Source organism: Oncorhynchus mykiss, chromosome 17 (genome assembly GCF_013265735.2).
Source record: "Oncorhynchus mykiss isolate Arlee chromosome 17, USDA_OmykA_1.1, whole genome shotgun sequence".
NCBI lineage: Eukaryota > Metazoa > Chordata > Actinopteri > Salmoniformes > Salmonidae > Oncorhynchus > Oncorhynchus mykiss.
Window position 1 is genome coordinate 66,409,956 of NC_048581.1, and position 23,319 is coordinate 66,433,274.

The window sequence follows — 23,319 nt, forward strand, 5'->3', positions numbered from 1 at the left end:
ATTTACAGTTATGTCTTGGCCTGTAATAACAGTGTAGGATGTTATATGTGTAGTGGAGGGGGTCGGCAATGATTCAGTTGTTGTCGGAGAGTTTGTAATTGTGAATGGTGTCGACACACTACTTTCTGGGGTTGAGACCATATCTGTAATTTCCATTGAAGTTTGCCTTGTACTTGTGGACCCAATGTTTTCACTTGTCATCTCTGATGAAGATATTTCCAAAGGTGATTGTGACAAACTTGATGTTGACAATCTATTGTTGGTTGGACTCGTATGTTGAGTCCTTTGAGACTCCTTTGAGGTGGGGATTGGTGTGTTTTGGGTTTGCGTTGCAGTTCCGTTTTCTGTTGTAATAAGAGGTTGGAAGGTTGTGTCTGTAGTGGAGGAGGACGTCACTGATTCCATTGTCTTTGTGGAATTTGTAGTTGTGAATGGTGTGGAAAGATTTTCTTCTGCAGTTGAGACCAGAGCTGTACTTTCCATTGACGATTGGCTTGTTCTTGTTGACCTGTGTTCTCCAGTAGCCATTTCAGCAGAAGACATTTCCAAAGTGGATTGTGACATACCCGATGTTGACAATATGTTGGTGGTTGGACTGTTGTACTCAGTTGTTTGCGACTCCATTGGGGTTGTGATGGTTGTGCTTTGGGTTTGATTTACAGTTACGTCTTGTCCTGTAATAACAGTGTAGGATGTTATATGTGTAGTGGAGGGGGTCTGCAATGATTCAGTTGTTGTCGGAGAGTTTGTAATTGTGAATGGTGTCGACACACTACTTTCTGGGGTTGAGACCATATCTGTAATTTCCATTGAAGTTTGCCTTGTACTTGTGGACCCAATGTTTTCACTTGTCATCTCTGTTGAAGATATTTCCAAAGTTGATCGTGACAAACTTGATGTTGACAATCTATTGTTGGTTGGACTCGTATGTTGAGTCCTTTGAGACTCCATTGAGGTGGGGATTGGTGTGTTTTGGGTTTGCGTTGCAGTTCCGTTTTCTGTTGTAATAAGAGGTTGGAAGGTTGTGTCTGTAGTGGAGGAGGACGTCACTGATTCCATTGTCTTTGTGGAATTTGTAGTTGTGAATGGTGTGGAAAGATTTTCTTCTGCAGTTGAGACCACAGCTGTACTATCCATTGAAGGATGGCTTGTGGAACCATGTTCTTTAGTAGACATCTCAATTGAAGACATCTCCGAAGTGGATTGTGACATTCCTGATGTTGACAATATGTTGGTGGTTGGACTGTTGTACTCAGTTGTTTGCGACTCCATTGGGGTTGTGATGGTTGTGCTTTGGGTTTGATTTACAGTTACGTCTTGTCCTGTAATAACAGGGTAGGATGTTATATGTGTAGTGGAGGGGGTCTGCAATGATTCAGTTGTTGTCGGAGAGTTTGTAATTGTGAATGGTGTCGACACACTACTTTCTGGGGTTGAGACCATATCTGTAATTTCCATTGAAGTTTGCCTTGTACTTGTGGACCCAATGTTTTCACTTGTCATCTCTGTTGAAGATATTTCCAAAGTTGATCGTGACAAACTTGATGTTGACAATCTATTGTTGGTTGGACTCGTATGTTGAGTCCTTTGAGACTCCATTGAGGTGGGGATTGGTGTGTTTTGGGTTTGCGTTGCAGTTCCGTTTTCTGTTGTAATAAGAGGTTGGAAGGTTGTGTCTGTAGTGGAGGAGGACGTCACTGATTCCATTGTCTTTGTGGAATTTGTAGTTGTGAATGGTGTGGAAAGATTTTCTTCTGCAGTTGAGACCACAGCTGTACTATCCATTGAAGGATGGCTTGTGGAACCATGTTCTTTAGTAGACATCTCAATTGAAGACATCTCCGAAGTGGATTGTGACATTCCTGATGTTGACAATATGTTGGTGGTTGGACTGTTGTACTCAGTTGTTTGCGACTCCATTGGGGTTGTGATGGTTGTGCTTTGGGTTTGATTTACAGTTACGTCTTGTCCTGTAATAACAGGGTAGGATGTTATATGTGTAGTGGAGGGTGACTTCAATGATTCAGTTGTCTTGGGGGAGTTTGTAGTCGTGAATTGTGTAGAAATATGATCTTCTGCAGTTGAGACCACAGCTGTACTATCCATTGAAGGATGGCTTGTGGAACCATGTTCTTTAGTAGACATCTCAATTGAAGACATTTCTGAAGTGGATTGTGACATTCCTGAAGTTGACAATTTGTTGGTGGTTGGACTGGTGTCTTTAGTTGTTTGAGACTCCATTGAGGTAGGGATAGATGTGCTTTGGGTTTGATTTACAGTTATGTCTTGTCCTGTAATAATAGGTGAGGATGTTATATGTGTAGTGGAGGGGGTCTGCAATGATTCAGTTGTTGTCGGAGAGTTTGTAATTGTGAATGGTGTCGACACACTACTTTCTGGGGTTGAGACCATATCTGTAATTTCCATTGAAGTTTGCCTTGTACTTGTGGACCCAATGTTTTCACTTGTCATCTCTGATGAAGATATTTCCAAAGTTGATTGTGATAAACTTGATGTTGACAATCTATTGTTGGTTGGACTCGTATGTTGAGTCCTTTGAGACTCCTTTGAGGTGGGGATTGGTGTGTTTTGGGTTTGCGTTGCAGTTCCGTTTTCTGTTGTAATAAGAGGTTGGAAGGTTGTGTCTGTACTGGAGGAGGACGTCACTGATTCCATTGTCTTTGTGGAATTTGTAGTTGTGAATGGTGTGGAAAGATTTTCTTCTGCAGTTGAGACCAGAGCTGTACTTTCCATTGACGATTGGCTTGTTCTTGTTGACCTGTGTTCTCCAGTAGCCATTTCAGCAGAAGACATTTCCAAAGTGGATTGTGACATACCCGATGTTGACAATATGTTGGTGGTTGGACTGTTGTACTCAGTTGTTTGCGACTCCATTGGGGTTGTGATGGTTGTGCTTTGGGTTTGATTTACAGTTACGTCTTGTCCTGTAATAACAGTGTAGGATGTTATATGTGTAGTGGAGGGTGACTCCAATGATTCAGTTGTTGTCGGAGAGTTTGTAATTGTGAATGATGTCGACACACTACTTTCTGGGGTTGAGACCATATCTGTAATTTCCATTGAAGTTTGCCTTGTACTTGTGGACCCAATGTTTTCACTTGTCATCTCTGTTGAAGATATTTCCAAAGTTGATTGTGATAAACTTGATGTTGACAATCTATTGTTGGTTGGACTCGTATGTTGAGTCCTTTGAGACTCCTTTGAGGTGGGGATTGGTGTGTTTTGGGTTTGCGTTGCAGTTCCGTCTTCTGTTGTAATAAGAGGTTGGAAGGTTGTGTCTGTAGTGAAGGAGGACGTCACTGATTCCATTGTCTTTGTGGAATTTGTAGTTGTGAATGGTGTGGAAAGATTTCCTTCTGCAGTTGAGACCACAGCTGTACTATCCATTGAAGGATGGCTTGTGGAACCATGTTCTTTAGTAGACATCTCAATTGAAGACATTTCTGAAGTGGATTGTGACATTCCTGAAGTTGACAATTTGTTGGTGGTTGGACTGGTGTCTTTAGTTGTTTGAGACTCCATTGAGGTAGGGATAGATGTGCTTTGGGTTTGATTTACAGTTATGTCTTGTCCTGTAATAATAGGTGAGGATGTTATATGTGTAGTGGAGGGGGTCTGCAATGATTCAGTTGTTGTCGGAGAGTTTGTAATTGTGAATGGTGTCGACACACTACTTTCTGGGGTTGAGACCATATCTGTAATTTCCATTGAAGTTTGCCTTGTACTTGTGGACCCAATGTTTTCACTTGTCATCTCTGATGAAGATATTTCCAAAGTTGATTGTGATAAACTTGATGTTGACAATCTATTGTTGGTTGGACTCGTATGTTGAGTCCTTTGAGACTCCTTTGAGGTGGGGATTGGTGTGTTTTGGGTTTGCGTTGCAGTTCCGTTTTCTGTTGTAATAAGAGGTTGGAAGGTTGTGTCTGTAGTGGAGGAGGACGTCACTGATTCCATTGTCTTTGTGGAATTTGTAGTTGTGAATGGTGTGGAAAGATTTTCTTCTGCAGTTGAGACCAGAGCTGTACTTTCCATTGACGATTGGCTTGTTCTTGTTGACCTGTGTTCTCCAGTAGCCATTTCAGCAGAAGACATTTCCAAAGTGGATTGTGACATACCCGATGTTGACAATATGTTGGTGGTTGGACTGTTGTACTCAGTTGTTTGCGACTCCATTGGGGTTGTGATGGTTGTGCTTTGGGTTTGATTTACAGTTACGTCTTGTCCTGTAATAACAGTGTAGGATGTTATATGTGTAGTGGAGGGGGTCTGCAATGATTCAGTTGTTGTCGGAGAGTTTGTAATTGTGAATGGTGTCGACACACTACTTTCTGGGGTTGAGACCATATCTGTAATTTCCATTGAAGTTTGCCTTGTACTTGTGGACCCAATGTTTTCACTTGTCATCTCTGTTGAAGATATTTCCAAAGTTGATCGTGACAAACTTGATGTTGACAATCTATTGTTGGTTGGACTCGTATGTTGAGTCCTTTGAGACTCCATTGAGGTGGGGATTGGTGTGTTTTGGGTTTGCGTTGCAGTTCCGTTTTCTGTTGTAATAAGAGGTTGGAAGGTTGTGTCTGTAGTGGAGGAGGACGTCACTGATTCCATTGTCTTTGTGGAATTTGTAGTTGTGAATGGTGTGGAAAGATTTTCTTCTGCAGTTGAGACCACAGCTGTACTATCCATTGAAGGATGGCTTGTGGAACCATGTTCTTTAGTAGACATCTCAATTGAAGACATCTCCGAAGTGGATTGTGACATTCCTGATGTTGACAATATGTTGGTGGTTGGACTGTTGTACTCAGTTGTTTGCGACTCCATTGAGGTAGGGATAGATGTGCTTTGGGTTTGATTTACAGTTATGTCTTGTCCTGTAATAATAGGTGAGGATGTTATATGTGTAGTGGAGGGGGTCTGCAATGATTCAGTTGTTGTCGGAGAGTTTGTAATTGTGAATGGTGTCGACACACTACTTTCTGGGGTTGAGACCATATCTGTAATTTCCATTGAAGTTTGCCTTGTACTTGTGGACCCAATGTTTTCACTTGTCATCTCTGATGAAGATATTTCCAAAGTTGATTGTGATAAACTTGATGTTGACAATCTATTGTTGGTTGGACTCGTATGTTGAGTCCTTTGAGACTCCTTTGAGGTGGGGATTGGTGTGTTTTGGGTTTGCGTTGCAGTTCCGTTTTCTGTTGTAATAAGAGGTTGGAAGGTTGTGTCTGTAGTGGAGGAGGACGTCACTGATTCCATTGTCTTTGTGGAATTTGTAGTTGTGAATGGTGTGGAAAGATTTTCTTCTGCAGTTGAGACCACAGCTGTACTTTCCATTGAAGGATGGCTTGTGGAACCATGTTCTTTAGTAGACATCTCAATTGAAGACATTTCCGAAGTGGATTGTGACATTCCTGAAGTTGACAATTTGTTGGTGGTTGGACTGGTGTCTTCAGTTGTTTGAGACTCCATTGAGGTAGGGATAGATGTGCCTTGGGTTTGATTTACAGTTACGTCTTGTCCTGTAATAACAGTGTAGGATGTTATATGTGTAGTGGAGGGTGACTCCAATGATTCAGTTGTTGTCGGAGAGTTTGTAATTGTGAATGATGTCGACACACTACTTTCTGGGGTTGAGACCATATCTGTAATTTCCATTGAAGTTTGCCTTGTACTTGTGGACCCAATGTTTTCACTTGTCATCTCTGTTGAAGATATTTCCAAAGTTGATTGTGATAAACTTGATGTTGACAATCTATTGTTGGTTGGACTCGTATGTTGAGTCCTTTGAGACTCCTTTGAGGTGGGGATTGGTGTGTTTTGGGTTTGCGTTGCAGTTCCGTCTTCTGTTGTAATAAGAGGTTGGAAGGTTGTGTCTGTAGTGAAGGAGGACGTCACTGATTCCATTGTCTTTGTGGAATTTGTAGTTGTGAATGGTGTGGAAAGATTTCCTTCTGCAGTTGAGACCACAGCTGTACTATCCATTGAAGGATGGCTTGTGGAACCATGTTCTTTAGTAGACATCTCAATTGAAGACATTTCTGAAGTGGATTGTGACATTCCTGAAGTTGACAATTTGTTGGTGGTTGGACTGGTGTCTTTAGTTGTTTGAGACTCCATTGAGGTAGGGATAGATGTGCTTTGGGTTTGATTTACAGTTATGTCTTGTCCTGTAATAATAGGTGAGGATGTTATATGTGTAGTGGAGGGGGTCTGCAATGATTCAGTTGTTGTCGGAGAGTTTGTAATTGTGAATGGTGTCGACACACTACTTTCTGGGGTTGAGACCATATCTGTAATTTCCATTGAAGTTTGCCTTGTACTTGTGGACCCAATGTTTTCACTTGTCATCTCTGATGAAGATATTTCCAAAGTTGATTGTGATAAACTTGATGTTGACAATCTATTGTTGGTTGGACTCGTATGTTGAGTCCTTTGAGACTCCTTTGAGGTGGGGATTGGTGTGTTTTGGGTTTGCGTTGCAGTTCCGTTTTCTGTTGTAATAAGAGGTTGGAAGGTTGTGTCTGTAGTGGAGGAGGACGTCACTGATTCCATTGTCTTTGTGGAATTTGTAGTTGTGAATGGTGTGGAAAGATTTTCTTCTGCAGTTGAGACCAGAGCTGTACTTTCCATTGACGATTGGCTTGTTCTTGTTGACCTGTGTTCTCCAGTAGCCATTTCAGCAGAAGACATTTCCAAAGTGGATTGTGACATACCCGATGTTGACAATATGTTGGTGGTTGGACTGTTGTACTCAGTTGTTTGCGACTCCATTGGGGTTGTGATGGTTGTGCTTTGGGTTTGATTTACAGTTACGTCTTGTCCTGTAATAACAGTGTAGGATGTTATATGTGTAGTGGAGGGTGACTCCAATGATTCAGTTGTTGTCGGAGAGTTTGTAATTGTGAATGATGTCGACACACTACTTTCTGGGGTTGAGACCATATCTGTAATTTCCATTGAAGTTTGCCTTGTACTTGTGGACCCAATGTTTTCACTTGTCATCTCTGTTGAAGATATTTCCAAAGTTGATTGTGATAAACTTGATGTTGACAATCTATTGTTGGTTGGACTCGTATGTTGAGTCCTTTGAGACTCCTTTGAGGTGGGGATTGGTGTGTTTTGGGTTTGCGTTGCAGTTCCGTCTTCTGTTGTAATAAGAGGTTGGAAGGTTGTGTCTGTAGTGAAGGAGGACGTCACTGATTCCATTGTCTTTGTGGAATTTGTAGTTGTGAATGGTGTGGAAAGATTTCCTTCTGCAGTTGAGACCACAGCTGTACTATCCATTGAAGGATGGCTTGTGGAACCATGTTCTTTAGTAGACATCTCAATTGAAGACATTTCTGAAGTGGATTGTGACATTCCTGAAGTTGACAATTTGTTGGTGGTTGGACTGGTGTCTTTAGTTGTTTGAGACTCCATTGAGGTAGGGATAGATGTGCTTTGGGTTTGATTTACAGTTATGTCTTGTCCTGTAATAATAGGTGAGGATGTTATATGTGTAGTGGAGGGGGTCTGCAATGATTCAGTTGTTGTCGGAGAGTTTGTAATTGTGAATGGTGTCGACACACTACTTTCTGGGGTTGAGACCATATCTGTAATTTCCATTGAAGTTTGCCTTGTACTTGTGGACCCAATGTTTTCACTTGTCATCTCTGATGAAGATATTTCCAAAGTTGATTGTGATAAACTTGATGTTGACAATCTATTGTTGGTTGGACTCGTATGTTGAGTCCTTTGAGACTCCTTTGAGGTGGGGATTGGTGTGTTTTGGGTTTGCGTTGCAGTTCCGTTTTCTGTTGTAATAAGAGGTTGGAAGGTTGTGTCTGTAGTGGAGGAGGACGTCACTGATTCCATTGTCTTTGTGGAATTTGTAGTTGTGAATGGTGTGGAAAGATTTTCTTCTGCAGTTGAGACCAGAGCTGTACTTTCCATTGACGATTGGCTTGTTCTTGTTGACCTGTGTTCTCCAGTAGCCATTTCAGCAGAAGACATTTCCAAAGTGGATTGTGACATACCCGATGTTGACAATATGTTGGTGGTTGGACTGTTGTACTCAGTTGTTTGCGACTCCATTGGGGTTGTGATGGTTGTGCTTTGGGTTCGATTTACAGTTACGTCTTGTCCTGTAATAACAGTGTAGGATGTTATATGTGTAGTGGAGGGTGACTCCAATGATTCAGTTGTTGTCGGAGAGTTTGTAATTGTGAATGATGTCGACACACTACTTTCTGGGGTTGAGACCATATCTGTAATTTCCATTGAAGTTTGCCTTGTACTTGTGGACCCAATGTTTTCACTTGTCATCTCTGTTGAAGATATTTCCAAAGTTGATTGTGATAAACTTGATGTTGACAATCTATTGTTGGTTGGACTCGTATGTTGAGTCCTTTGAGACTCCTTTGAGGTGGGGATTGGTGTGTTTTGGGTTTGCGTTGCAGTTCCGTCTTCTGTTGTAATAAGAGGTTGGAAGGTTGTGTCTGTAGTGAAGGAGGACGTCACTGATTCCATTGTCTTTGTGGAATTTGTAGTTGTGAATGGTGTGGAAAGATTTCCTTCTGCAGTTGAGACCACAGCTGTACTTTCCATTGAAGGATGGCTTGTGGAACCATGTTCTTTAGTAGACATCTCAATTGAAGACATTTCCGAAGTGGATTGTGACATTCCTGAAGTTGACAATTTGTTGGTGGTTGGACTGGTGTCTTCAGTTGTTTGAGACTCCATTGAGGTAGGGATAGATGTGCCTTGGGTTTGATTTACAGTTACATCTTGTCCTGTAATAACAGGGTAGGATGTTATATGTGTAGTGGAGGGTGACTTCAATGATTCAGTTGTCTTGGGGGAGTTTGTAGTCGTGAATTGTGTAGAAATATGATCTTCTGCAGTTGAGACCACAGCTGTACTATCCATTGAAGGATGGCTTGTGGAACCATGTTCTTTAGTAGACATCTCAATTGAAGACATTTCTGAAGTGGATTGTGACATTCCTGAAGTTGACAATTTGTTGGTGGTTGGACTGGTGTCTTTAGTTGTTTGAGACTCCATTGAGGTAGGGATAGATGTGCTTTGGGTTTGATTTACAGTTATGTCTTGTCCTGTAATAACAGTGTAGGATGTTATATGTGTAGTGGAGGGTGACTCCAATGATTCAGTTGTTGTCGGAGAGTTTGTAATTGTGAATGATGTCGACACACTACTTTCTGGGGTTGAGACCATATCTGTAATTTCCATTGAAGTTTGCCTTGTACTTGTGGACCCAATGTTTTCACTTGTCATCTCTGTTGAAGATATTTCCAAAGTTGATTGTGATAAACTTGATGTTGACAATCTATTGTTGGTTGGACTCGTATGTTGAGTCCTTTGAGACTCCTTTGAGGTGGGGATTGGTGTGTTTTGGGTTTGCGTTGCAGTTCCGTCTTCTGTTGTAATAAGAGGTTGGAAGGTTGTGTCTGTAGTGAAGGAGGACGTCACTGATTCCATTGTCTTTGTGGAATTTGTAGTTGTGAATGGTGTGGAAAGATTTCCTTCTGCAGTTGAGACCACAGCTGTACTATCCATTGAAGGATGGCTTGTGGAACCATGTTCTTTAGTAGACATCTCAATTGAAGACATTTCTGAAGTGGATTGTGACATTCCTGAAGTTGACAATTTGTTGGTGGTTGGACTGGTGTCTTTAGTTGTTTGAGACTCCATTGAGGTAGGGATAGATGTGCTTTGGGTTTGATTTACAGTTATGTCTTGTCCTGTAATAATAGGTGAGGATGTTATATGTGTAGTGGAGGGGGTCTGCAATGATTCAGTTGTTGTCGGAGAGTTTGTAATTGTGAATGGTGTCGACACACTACTTTCTGGGGTTGAGACCATATCTGTAATTTCCATTGAAGTTTGCCTTGTACTTGTGGACCCAATGTTTTCACTTGTCATCTCTGATGAAGATATTTCCAAAGTTGATTGTGATAAACTTGATGTTGACAATCTATTGTTGGTTGGACTCGTATGTTGAGTCCTTTGAGACTCCTTTGAGGTGGGGATTGGTGTGTTTTGGGTTTGCGTTGCAGTTCCGTTTTCTGTTGTAATAAGAGGTTGGAAGGTTGTGTCTGTAGTGGAGGAGGACGTCACTGATTCCATTGTCTTTGCGGAATTTGTAGTTGTGAATGGTGTGGAAAGATTTTCTTCTGCAGTTGAGACCAGAGCTGTACTTTCCATTGAAGGATGGCTTGTGGAACCATGTTCTTTAGTAGACATCTCAATTGAAGACATTTCCGAAGTGGATTGTGACATTCCTGAAGTTGACAATTTGTTGGTGGTTGGACTGGTGTCTTCAGTTGTTTGAGACTCCATTGAGGTAGGGATAGATGTGCCTTGGGTTTGATTTACAGTTACATCTTGTCCTGTAATAACAGGGTAGGATGTTATATGTGTAGTGGAGGGTGACTTCAATGATTCAGTTGTCTTGGGGGAGTTTGTAGTCGTGAATTGTGTAGAAATATGATCTTCTGCAGTTGAGACCACAGCTGTACTATCCATTGAAGGATGGCTTGTGGAACCATGTTCTTTAGTAGACATCTCAATTGAAGACATTTCTGAAGTGGATTGTGACATTCCTGAAGTTGACAATTTGTTGGTGGTTGGACTGGTGTCTTTAGTTGTTTGAGACTCCATTGAGGTAGGGATAGATGTGCTTTGGGTTTGATTTACAGTTATGTCTTGTCCTGTAATAATAGGTGAGGATGTTATATGTGTAGTGGAGGGGGTCTGCAATGATTCAGTTGTTGTCGGAGAGTTTGTAATTGTGAATGGTGTCGACACACTACTTTCTGGGGTTGAGACCATATCTGTAATTTCCATTGAAGTTTGCCTTGTACTTGTGGACCCAATGTTTTCACTTGTCATCTCTGATGAAGATATTTCCAAAGTTGATTGTGATAAACTTGATGTTGACAATCTATTGTTGGTTGGACTCGTATGTTGAGTCCTTTGAGACTCCTTTGAGGTGGGGATTGGTGTGTTTTGGGTTTGCGTTGCAGTTCCGTTTTCTGTTGTAATAAGAGGTTGGAAGGTTGTGTCTGTAGTGGAGGAGGACGTCACTGATTCCATTGTCTTTGTGGAATTTGTAGTTGTGAATGGTGTGGAAAGATTTTCTTCTGCAGTTGAGACCAGAGCTGTACTTTCCATTGACGATTGGCTTGTTCTTGTTGACCTGTGTTCTCCAGTAGCCATTTCAGCAGAAGACATTTCCAAAGTGGATTGTGACATACCCGATGTTGACAATATGTTGGTGGTTGGACTGTTGTACTCAGTTGTTTGCGACTCCATTGGGTTTGTGATGGTTGTGCTTTGGGTTTGATTTACAGTTACGTCTTGTCCTGTAATAACAGTGTAGGATGTTATATGTGTAGTGGAGGGTGACTTCAATGATTCAGTTGTTGTCGGAGAGTTTGTAATTGTGAATGATGTCGACACACTACTTTCTGGGGTTGAGACCATATCTGTAATTTCCATTGAAGTTTGCCTTGTACTTGTGGACCCAATGTTTTCACTTGTCATCTCTGTTGAAGATATTTCCAAAGTTGATCGTGACAAACTTGATGTTGACAATCTATTGTTGGTTGGACTCGTATGTTGAGTCCTTTGAGACTCCATTGAGGTGGGGATTGGTGTGTTTTGGGTTTGCGTTGCAGTTCCGTTTTCTGTTGTAATAAGAGGTTGGAAGGTTGTGTCTGTAGTGGAGGAGGACGTCACTGATTCCATTGTCTTTGTGGAATTTGTAGTTGTGAATGGTGTGGAAAGATTTTCTTCTGCAGTTGAGACCACAGCTGTACTATCCATTGAAGGATGGCTTGTGGAACCATGTTCTTTAGTAGACATCTCAATTGAAGACATCTCCGAAGTGGATTGTGACATTCCTGATGTTGACAATATGTTGGTGGTTGGACTGTTGTACTCAGTTGTTTGCGACTCCATTGGAGTTGTGATGGTTGTGCTTTGGGTTTGATTTACAGTTACGTCTTGTCCTGTAATAACAGGGTAGGATGTTATATGTGTAGTGGAGGGTGACTTCAATGATTCAGTTGTCTTGGGGGAGTTTGTAGTCGTGAATTGTGTAGAAATATGATCTTCTGCAGTTGAGACCACAGCTGTACTATCCATTGAAGGATGGCTTGTGGAACCATGTTCTTTAGTAGACATCTCAATTGAAGACATTTCTGAAGTGGATTGTGACATTCCTGAAGTTGACAATTTGTTGGTGGTTGGACTGGTGTCTTTAGTTGTTTGAGACTCCATTGAGGTAGGGATAGATGTGCTTTGGGTTTGATTTACAGTTATGTCTTGTCCTGTAATAATAGGTGAGGATGTTATATGTGTAGTGGAGGGGGTCTGCAATGATTCAGTTGTTGTCGGAGAGTTTGTAATTGTGAATGGTGTCGACACACTACTTTCTGGGGTTGAGACCATATCTGTAATTTCCATTGAAGTTTGCCTTGTACTTGTGGACCCAATGTTTTCACTTGTCATCTCTGATGAAGATATTTCCAAAGTTGATTGTGATAAACTTGATGTTGACAATCTATTGTTGGTTGGACTCGTATGTTGAGTCCTTTGAGACTCCTTTGAGGTGGGGATTGGTGTGTTTTGGGTTTGCGTTGCAGTTCCGTTTTCTGTTGTAATAAGAGGTTGGAAGGTTGTGTCTGTAGTGGAGGAGGACGTCACTGATTCCATTGTCTTTGTGGAATTTGTAGTTGTGAATGGTGTGGAAAGATTTTCTTCTGCAGTTGAGACCAGAGCTGTACTTTCCATTGACGATTGGCTTGTTCTTGTTGACCTGTGTTCTCCAGTAGCCATTTCAGCAGAAGACATTTCCAAAGTGGATTGTGACATACCCGATGTTGACAATATGTTGGTGGTTGGACTGTTGTACTCAGTTGTTTGCGACTCCATTGGGTTTGTGATGGTTGTGCTTTGGGTTTGATTTACAGTTACGTCTTGTCCTGTAATAACAGTGTAGGATGTTATATGTGTAGTGGAGGGTGACTTCAATGATTCAGTTGTTGTCGGAGAGTTTGTAATTGTGAATGATGTCGACACACTACTTTCTGGGGTTGAGACCATATCTGTAATTTCCATTGAAGTTTGCCTTGTACTTGTGGACCCAATGTTTTCACTTGTCATCTCTGTTGAAGATATTTCCAAAGTTGATCGTGACAAACTTGATGTTGACAATCTATTGTTGGTTGGACTCGTATGTTGAGTCCTTTGAGACTCCATTGAGGTGGGGATTGGTGTGTTTTGGGTTTGCGTTGCAGTTCCGTTTTCTGTTGTAATAAGAGGTTGGAAGGTTGTGTCTGTAGTGGAGGAGGACGTCACTGATTCCATTGTCTTTGTGGAATTTGTAGTTGTGAATGGTGTGGAAAGATTTTCTTCTGCAGTTGAGACCACAGCTGTACTATCCATTGAAGGATGGCTTGTGGAACCATGTTCTTTAGTAGACATCTCAATTGAAGACATCTCCGAAGTGGATTGTGACATTCCTGATGTTGACAATATGTTGGTGGTTGGACTGTTGTACTCAGTTGTTTGCGACTCCATTGGAGTTGTGATGGTTGTGCTTTGGGTTTGATTTACAGTTACGTCTTGTCCTGTAATAACAGGGTAGGATGTTATATGTGTAGTGGAGGGTGACTTCAATGATTCAGTTGTCTTGGGGGAGTTTGTAGTCGTGAATTGTGTAGAAATATGATCTTCTGCAGTTGAGACCACAGCTGTACTATCCATTGAAGGATGGCTTGTGGAACCATGTTCTTTAGTAGACATCTCAATTGAAGACATTTCTGAAGTGGATTGTGACATTCCTGAAGTTGACAATTTGTTGGTGGTTGGACTGGTGTCTTTAGTTGTTTGAGACTCCATTGAGGTAGGGATAGATGTGCTTTGGGTTTGATTTACAGTTATGTCTTGTCCTGTAATAATAGGTGAGGATGTTATATGTGTAGTGGAGGGGGTCTGCAATGATTCAGTTGTTGTCGGAGAGTTTGTAATTGTGAATGGTGTCGACACACTACTTTCTGGGGTTGAGACCATATCTGTAATTTCCATTGAAGTTTGCCTTGTACTTGTGGACCCAATGTTTTCACTTGTCATCTCTGATGAAGATATTTCCAAAGTTGATTGTGATAAACTTGATGTTGACAATCTATTGTTGGTTGGACTCGTATGTTGAGTCCTTTGAGACTCCTTTGAGGTGGGGATTGGTGTGTTTTGGGTTTGCGTTGCAGTTCCGTTTTCTGTTGTAATAAGAGGTTGGAAGGTTGTGTCTGTAGTGGAGGAGGACGTCACTGATTCCATTGTCTTTGTGGAATTTGTAGTTGTGAATGGTGTGGAAAGATTTTCTTCTGCAGTTGAGACCAGAGCTGTACTTTCCATTGACGATTGGCTTGTTCTTGTTGACCTGTGTTCTCCAGTAGCCATTTCAGCAGAAGACATTTCCAAAGTGGATTGTGACATACCCGATGTTGACAATATGTTGGTGGTTGGACTGTTGTACTCAGTTGTTTGCGACTCCATTGGGGTTGTGATGGTTGTGCTTTGGGTTTGATTTACAGTTATGTCTTGTCCTGTAATAACAGTGTAGGATGTTATATGTGTAGTGGAGGGTGACTTCAATGATTCAGTTGTTGTCGGAGAGTTTGTAATTGTGAATGATGTCGACACACTACTTTCTGGGGTTGAGACCATATCTGTAATTTCCATTGAAGTTTGCCTTGTACTTGTGGACCCAATGTTTTCACTTGTCATCTCTGTTGAAGATATTTCCAAAGTTGATCGTGACAAACTTGATGTTGACAATCTATTGTTGGTTGGACTCGTATGTTGAGTCCTTTGAGACTCCATTGAGGTGGGGATTGGTGTGTTTTGGGTTTGCGTTGCAGTTCCGTTTTCTGTTGTAATAAGAGGTTGGAAGGTTGTGTCTGTAGTGGAGGAGGACGTCACTGATTCCATTGTCTTTGTGGAATTTGTAGTTGTGAATGGTGTGGAAAGATTTTCTTCTGCAGTTGAGACCACAGCTGTACTATCCATTGAAGGATGGCTTGTGGAACCATGTTCTTTAGTAGACATCTCAATTGAAGACATCTCCGAAGTGGATTGTGACATTCCTGATGTTGACAATATGTTGGTGGTTGGACTGTTGTACTCAGTTGTTTGCGACTCCATTGGGGTTGTGATGGTTGTGCTTTGGGTTTGATTTACAGTTACGTCTTGTCCTGTAATAACAGGGTAGGATGTTATATGTGTAGTGGAGGGTGACTTCAATGATTCAGTTGTCTTGGGGGAGTTTGTAGTCGTGAATTGTGTAGAAATATGATCTTCTGCAGTTGAGACCACAGCTGTACTATCCATTGAAGGATGGCTTGTGGAACCATGTTCTTTAGTAGACATCTCAATTGAAGACATTTCTGAAGTGGATTGTGACATTCCTGAAGTTGACAATTTGTTGGTGGTTGGACTGGTGTCTTTAGTTGTTTGAGACTCCATTGAGGTAGGGATAGATGTGCTTTGGGTTTGATTTACAGTTATGTCTTGTCCTGTAATAATAGGTGAGGATGTTATATGTGTAGTGGAGGGGGTCTGCAATGATTCAGTTGTTGTCGGAGAGTTTGTAATTGTGAATGGTGTCGACACACTACTTTCTGGGGTTGAGACCATATCTGTAATTTCCATTGAAGTTTGCCTTGTACTTGTGGACCCAATGTTTTCACTTGTCATCTCTGATGAAGATATTTCCAAAGTTGATTGTGATAAACTTGATGTTGACAATCTATTGTTGGTTGGACTCGTATGTTGAGTCCTTTGAGACTCCTTTGAGGTGGGGATTGGTGTGTTTTGGGTTTGCGTTGCAGTTCCGTTTTCTGTTGTAATAAGAGGTTGGAAGGTTGTGTCTGTAGTGGAGGAGGACGTCACTGATTCCATTGTCTTTGTGGAATTTGTAGTTGTGAATGGTGTGGAAAGATTTTCTTCTGCAGTTGAGACCAGAGCTGTACTTTCCATTGATGATTGGCTTGTTCTTGTTGACCTGTGTTCTCCAGTAGCCATTTCAGCAGAAGACATTTCCAAAGTGGATTGTGACATACCCGATGTTGACAATATGTTGGTGGTTGGACTGTTGTACTCAGTTGTTTGCGACTCCATTGGGGTTGTGATGGTTGTGCTTTGGGTTTGATTTACAGTTACGTCTTGTCCTGTAATAACAGTGTAGGATGTTATATGTGTAGTGGAGGGTGACTTCAATGATTCAGTTGTTGTCGGAGAGTTTGTAATTGTGAATGATGTCGACACACTACTTTCTGGGGTTGAGACCATATCTGTAATTTCCATTGAAGTTTGCCTTGTACTTGTGGACCCAATGTTTTCACTTGTCATCTCTGTTGAAGATATTTCCAAAGTTGATCGTGACAAACTTGATGTTGACAATCTATTGTTGGTTGGACTCGTATGTTGAGTCCTTTGAGACTCCATTGAGGTGGGGATTGGTGTGTTTTGGGTTTGCGTTGCAGTTCCGTTTTCTGTTGTAATAAGAGGTTGGAAGGTTGTGTCTGTAGTGGAGGAGGACGTCACTGATTCCATTGTCTTTGTGGAATTTGTAGTTGTGAATGGTGTGGAAAGATTTTCTTCTGCAATTGAGACCACAGCTGTACTATCCATTGAAGGATGGCTTGTGGAACCATGTTCTTTAGTAGACATCTCAATTGAAGACATCTCCGAAGTGGATTGTGACATTCCTGAAGTTGACAATTTGTTGGTGGTTGGACTGGTGTCTTCAGTTGTTTGAGACTCCATTGAGGTAGGGATTGATGTGCTTTGGGTTTGATTTACAGTTACATCTTGTCCTGTAATAACAGGGTAGGATGTTATATGTGTAGTGGAGGGTGACTTCAATGATTCAGTTGTCTTGGGGGAGTTTGTAGTCTTGAATTGTGTAGAAATATGATCTTCTGCAGTTGAGACCACAGCTGTACTATCCATTGAAGGATGGCTTGTGGAACCATGTTCTTTAGTAGACATCTCAATTGAAGACATTTCTGAAGTGGATTGTGACATTCCTGAAGTTGACAATTTGTTGGTGGTTGGACTGGTGTCTTTAGTTGTTTGAGACTCCATTGAGGTAGGGATAGATGTGCTTTGGGTTTGATTTACAGTTATGTCTTGTCCTGTAATAATAGGTGAGGATGTTATATGTGTAGTGGAGGGGGTCTGCAATGATTCAGTTGTTGTCGGAGAGTTTGTAATTGTGAATGGTGTCGACACACTACTTTCTGGGGTTGAGACCATATCTGTAATTTCCATTGAAGTTTGCCTTGTACTTGTGGACCCAATGTTTTCACTTGTCATCTCTGTTGAAGATATTTCCAAAGTTGATTGTGACAAACTTGATGTTGACAATCTATTGTTGGTTGGACTCGTATGTTGAGTCCTTTGAGACTCCATTGAAGTGGGGATTGGTGTGTTTTGGGTTTGCGTTTCAGTTCCGTTTTCTGTTGTAATAAGAGGTTGGAAGGTTGTGTCTGTAGTGGAGGAGGACGTCACTGATTCCATTGTCTTTGTGGAATTTGTAGTTGTGAATGGTGTGGAAAGATGTTCTTCTGCAGTTGAGACCAGAGCTGTACTTTCCATTGATGATTGGCTTGTTCTTGTTGACCTGTGTTCTCCAGTAGCCATTTCAGCAGAAGACATTTCCAAAGTGGATTGTGACATACCCGATGTTGACAATATGTTGGTGGTTGGACTGTTGTACTCAGTTGTTTGCGACTCCATTGGGGTTGTGATGGTTGTGCTTTGGGTTTGATTTACAGTTACGTCTTGTCCTGTAATAACAGTGTAGGATGTTATATGTGTAGTGGAGGGTGACTTCAATGATTCAGTTGTTGTCGGAGAGTTTGTAATTGTGAATGGTGTCGACACACTACTTTCTGGGGTTGAGACCATATCTGTAATTTCCATTGAAGTTTGCCTTGTACTTGTGGACCCAATGTTTTCACTTGTCATCTCTGTTGAAGATATTTCCAAAGTTGATTGTGACAAACTTGATGTTGACAATCTATTGTTGCTTGGACTCGTATGTTGAGTCCTTTGAGACTCCATTGAAGTGGGGATTGGTGTGTTTTGGGTTTGCGTTGCAGTTCCGTTTTCTGTTGTAATAAGAGGTTGGAAGGTTGTGTCTGTAGTGGAGGAGGACGTCACTGATTCCATTGTCTTTGTGGAATTTGTAGTTGTGAATGGTGTGGAAAGATTTTCTTCTGCAGTTGAGACCACAGCTGTACTATCCATTGAAGGATGGCTTGTGGAACCATGTTCTTTAGTAGACATCTCAAATGAAGACATCTCCGAAGTGGATTGTGACATTCCTGAAGTTGACAATTTGTTGGTGGTTGGACTGGTGTCTTCAGTTGTTTGAGACTCCATTGATGTGCTTTGGGTTTGATTTACAGTTACATCTTGTCCTGTAATAACAGGGTAGGATGTTATATGTGTAGTGGAGGAGGACGTCACTGATTCCATTTTCTTTGTAGAATTTGTAGTTGTGAATGATGTCGTTGAGACCACAGTTGTACTTTCTTTTGAAGGATGGCTTGTGGAACCATGTTCTTTTGCAGTCCTCTGAATTGAATATATTTTCAAAGTGGATTGTGACATAACTGATGTTGACAATATGTTGTTGGTTGAAGTCATGTGTTTAGTTGTTTGAAACTCCATCGAGTCAGGGACTGAAGTGCTTTGTGTTGATTTTGCAGTTATGACATCCTGACCAAGTTCAATGTTTTTTGATGTTAAAATTGTTTCTCGGCTGTTCAATGAAACCTTTGATTGTGTCACGTCGCTTGTGGGTGGCATTGTTGTTGACAAGAGGTCTCCAGTAGATGTGGAGTGTTTGACTTGGACTCTCCTTTCTGTCATTTCTCCACTTAGATCTTTTGAAGTGTGTTGAAGACTAGCGGTCATTCTAGACATGTTTGTTTCATTGGTTAATGTGGAGGTGATAAGGTTTGTTGTGGAGGTTGAAATTGTAAATGTTTTTGATGGCCGCTCCTCTGTTGTGGAAAACTCAGTGTTCTTTGTCTGTCCAGTTGTGTTTTTTGGATTTGTTTCTGTGGAACTCAGCTTTTTATTTGTAACTTCAGGTGGGGATGTTATGTCTATAGGGGAGGGGGGTTTCACTGATTCAGTTGTCTTTGTAGATTTTGTAGCTGTGAATGATGTTGCTAGGGACGCAGTTGTACTTTCCTCTGAAGATTGGCTTGATCTTGTGGAACCATGTTTAGTAGTTGTGTTCTTTGAAGAATTGTCCACCGTGGGTTGTCCAGACTCAATTGAGGTAGGAATTGGTGTGCTTTGGGTTTGTGTTGGAGTTACATCTTGTTGTGTAATAACAGTTGAGGATGTGATGCCTACAGTAGAGGGGGACGTTTCCAATTCATTTGTCACTTTCGATTCATTGGGGTTTGCAGTTGTTGAAGGATATTTCCAGTGGTTATACATTTTAGGTTGATTTGAGGTATTTTTTGAAAGGTTTATAGAACGAGATAATTCATTCCCAATGATTGTAAAATTATTTCTAGACTGTTTCATTCCATTTTTTTTCCCAAATGTCCCAAGATTCTTCCCTGTGGAATCTGAGTGAGCTTGTCTTTTTGAATATTGATCTGGTAAAAAAAATGTAAAGAAAACATGTTTTCATAATTTCTCTGTAGAATTTTTACATTTGTTACATTTCACAATTGCCTCTTTGGCTTATTTCAACATATCTCAATATTCCAAAACTTTATGAATTCAAAATGTCTTAGAAAAATACAAATCTAATACATATTTTCTTTATTTATCTGTTATTTTACCAGGTAAGTTGACTGAGAACACATTCTCATTTACAGCAACATCCTGGGGAATAGTTACAGCGGAGATGAATGAGCCAATTGTAAACTGGAGACTATTAGGTGACCATGATGGTTTAAGGGTCAGATTGGGAATTTAGCCAGGACACCAGGGTTAACACCCCTACTCTTACGATAAGTGCCATGGGATCTTTAATGACCTCAGAGAGTCAGGACACCCATTTTAACATCCCATCCGAAAGATGGCACCTTACAGTGTCCCCAATCACTGCCCTGGGGCATTGGGATATTTTTAGACGAGAGGAAAGAGTGCCTCCTACTGGGCCTCCAACACCACTTCCAGCAGCATCTGGTCTCCCATCCAGGGACTGACCAGGACCAACCCTGCTTAGCTTCAGAAGCAAGACAGCAGTGGTATGCTGCTGGCAAATATATATGAATATGTAAAGACAAAAACAGCTAATATTTTGTTGCAATGTGTACTAACACTGCAGTTACTCTGTATCTACCAATATAACTCAATTCTCAGCTGAGCGGTGTATTTAGGAGAAAGTAACTTTAATGAAAATTAATTTCTAAATTAAATAATGAGCTCTTTTGATATTTTTTTGCATATTTGTCTATTTTCAGCATACAGGTGATAAATAATTGCATGTTTAGTGTTCACTACTCAGTAAGCATCATATTAACGATCTGCGTCAAATTGATGAGACATTAAGTAATAACATAACTATTAAATTAATGCTTAATGTAAAATCATCAAATAAAACAGGCTGCAATCTGACGAAGGATAAACATTTCAGCTCCGTCAGTTACTGGCAGAAGCCATAGAAAATACGCATCAATGGCTCAGATACATTATTCCACATTTTCAATATATATAATATTTCTTATGTTTTCAATATTTACATTACTCTACTTTTTATCTCCACATTACCATTGTCAATGTTAATATTTTGTTTCATAAGGTAAAGCAGTTATTTTTTTCATGTGCGAAATGCATGAACTTACCTATTGTGACAAATATACTTATCATTATGATGGTAAGGATTATGGAGTATGATAAAAGCCTTCTCCCTACTATGTGTCTCAGGATGCCCCACATATTTTCAGTCTTGTAATAGTCTCTCAGTCAAGAGATATTAAGAAAAGGTCAGCCAAAATCCAGTTAATTGTTTCAAGCCTGAGTAGTTTTGAAGTGCGCCTTTGAAATATTTCCCACAGGGTTTCCCAAACACTTCAATCTCAATGCCGCAGTAATACTCTGAACGCAGGCAGTAATGTTTTATCCACTGCAATTGTATTGCAGTTGTGTTTTGACACTGATTTATAAATCAGTTAGAGGTCTATTGTAAGTGTCATAAGCAATAGGCTACCAAGTAGTTGGCTGAGTTAGGTATTAATTCAGTGCACACCCTAAGCAAATTTAAATGGTTTAGACTTGGACTTCCTCATCTTGGAGCTCCTTGCCATTTAGTCACACCCTCTACATCTATTTCCGTAAGAAAGGTCAGTATAGGTAGTACAAAGAGTGGGGGCCAGATTCAGATTTGTCAATAAAGAGAGTATGAGACTTAAGAATAATGCCACTGAAGTCAATTCAACGTCTATTAAACGACGTGGAACAACTCTGATTCCACCAGTGTGTGCCCAGTGGGTTAGATAGTTTGAAAGAGGAGAAGAGGGTTCATTAAAGATTCAAAAGGTATCTTCAAAAAGACAATTCAAACATCATTTCCAAAATAAGATTGTCATGTCGTGTGTGTAGGTGGCAGGGAAGTCAGGCGCAGGAGAATCAAACTTGGTATAATGGAGTAGTTAAATAACGTGAAACAAAAACTCCAAAACCAAAGTACATAATAAAATAAATGTGGGTACAAGAACCCGTACCCAATAAACAATCTCTGACAAAGACATGAGGGGAAACAGAGGGTTAAATACACAACATAATAATGAATGGGATTGGAACCAGGTGTGTAGGAAGACAAGACAAAACCAATGGACAATGAAACATGGTTCAATGATGGCTAGAAGACAAGTGACGTTGACCGCCGAGCATCGCCCGAACAGGGAGAGGCATCGACTTCGGGCGAAGTCGTGACAAAGATTTTTCTTTGGGATATTGTCCCGGTTTCCTTGCACTTATTTTTATACAAAAGTGTACGCTTTGAGAAATTCCTCAGGCTGTTGCTAAAATCAGTTCATGTGTAGACAACAATCAAGTTGAAAATCTTAGTCCACAAATCCAGATCAATGTAGAAATCTTCAATCATGTATACCAAAAGCACAATCTTTGAATACAAAATATCCACCAAATGATCACACCTGCTGGATTATAAATTACCAACAAAAGTGCCAAGAGTGTGCCTTTGGAGCAAGCTCCAATGTTAAGGAATTGATAAAGCCTTATTGACAGTAGTTCTACACAAAACAATCACTCTGATAGTTGTGCGATAATGTGGATGGGATATCTGAATTTATTTGCCTTGTTCCACCTGAAACCTCTTGAAAGTTTTCAAGCCATCTAAAGTCAATATTACCTGTATTACTTACAATTGTTAGGTGGCTAGGGAAGGATATTGTCAATTATCAGTATTTAAATGTTTGTAAACTGTTCGATCAAAATAAATATAATCTTTGAATTGACAAGGGCAATGACTATGTAAACAAAAAATGTGTTTCAAGGTTACGGAAGTTATTGGGACTTTTTAATTCCCTTGAATGTAATATAGCATGTGGGTATGCTATTAACTATATGCACTTATAACCATCATTAATTATTCTATTCTGAAACTACATGTGGTTAAATTCTTTTTCAAATGTATAACCTCTCCACATGTTAAAATGTCTTCCTGCTCATGGTCTTCCTGCTTCTCAGTTGGATCAATGCATTTACACAAAGGTCAAGTAGACTGCAGTTCATAATTTAATTGAATAACATAATTTAATTGAATAACTGAACACTACACAAAATAACAACGAAGAGAAAACAAAACAGTTCTGCCAGGTGAACAGACACTAAACAGAAATTAAACACCCACAACCAAAATGGGGAAAACAGGCTACCTAAGTATGATTCTCAATCAGAGACAACGAACGACACCTGCCTCTGATTGAGAACCATACTAGGCCAAACACATAGAAATATAACAACCTAGAAAAAAGAACATAGACTACCCACCCCAACTCACGCCCTGACCAACCTAACACAAAGACATAAAAAAGGAACTAAGGTCAGAACGTGACACTTGGGCAATATTTACCACATAGATTATAGATTATTTACCACATAGAATATTTACCACAGAATAAACCGGCAGTGCCGGTTTCCACACCGGTTTGCTCATGTATAACTCATTTCTGAAAATATGTATTTTTTTGCTGGATTCCCTTTTCTCTTGAAACAGGAAATACACTT